This window comes from Myotis davidii, unplaced genomic scaffold (genome assembly GCF_000327345.1).
Source record: "Myotis davidii unplaced genomic scaffold, ASM32734v1 scaffold796, whole genome shotgun sequence".
Taxonomy (NCBI): domain Eukaryota; kingdom Metazoa; phylum Chordata; class Mammalia; order Chiroptera; family Vespertilionidae; genus Myotis; species Myotis davidii.
Window position 1 is genome coordinate 22,157 of NW_006287809.1, and position 678 is coordinate 22,834.

At 59.0% G+C, this 678-nt stretch overlaps 1 protein-coding gene across 1 annotated transcript in view; it reads right to left on the reverse strand.

Moving 5' to 3' along the window:
• The window catches only part of VASP (vasodilator-stimulated phosphoprotein), a 24,263-nt gene that overhangs the window by 6,171 nt on the left and 17,414 nt on the right, over nucleotides 1-678 (reverse strand). The gene's annotated exons all lie outside the window — the stretch shown is intronic.

Genomic DNA, 678 nt, shown 5'->3' on the forward strand with positions numbered 1-678 from the left:
GGAAAGTGAGAGTAGAACCGGGTGATGAGTCAGCCCGGAACCGGGCCCCGCCTCGGGGCACTTTCCCTCCGCCGATCCCAGCCCGGCAGGAATCCTGCCCAGAGGTGCTCACTTCCCGACCCTCCGGCTGGTGTGGGCACCTGGGCAAGCTGCCCCTGACTGAGCCCATTTGTGGTGGGGGCTGTGGTGATGCCCGAGTGACTGGTGGGGACAATGACGGCCCAAAGGGGCAGCCACTTGCAGACTGGAATTTGCAGAAACAAGACTAAATCAGGGTGATTCCCACATCTACTCTCTCTTTTTTTTTAAATCCTCACCCAAGGATGTTTTTCCATTGATTTTCAGAGAGTGGAAGGGAGCGGGAAGAGGAGAGCGAGACAGATCAATTGGTGCCTACTGCACAGCTCCCAGGGACTGAACCTGCAACCAGACACGTGCCCCTGACCAGAGTTGAACCTGCGACCCTCGGGTGTGCAGGCTGACGCTCTAACAATGAAACACCGGCCAGGGCTCCCACATCTACTCTTAACCAGGGGTTCAGCCACGGAGCCCCCAGCCCCAGGATCCTGAAAAGGCTGAAAGCCTGCTCCTTACCAGCCCCGGCCTCTGGCGCCCACAGACACAAACTGCCCCCCATAGTTCTCTCTGTGCCCCGACAAGCGAGCCCTGTCACCCCTA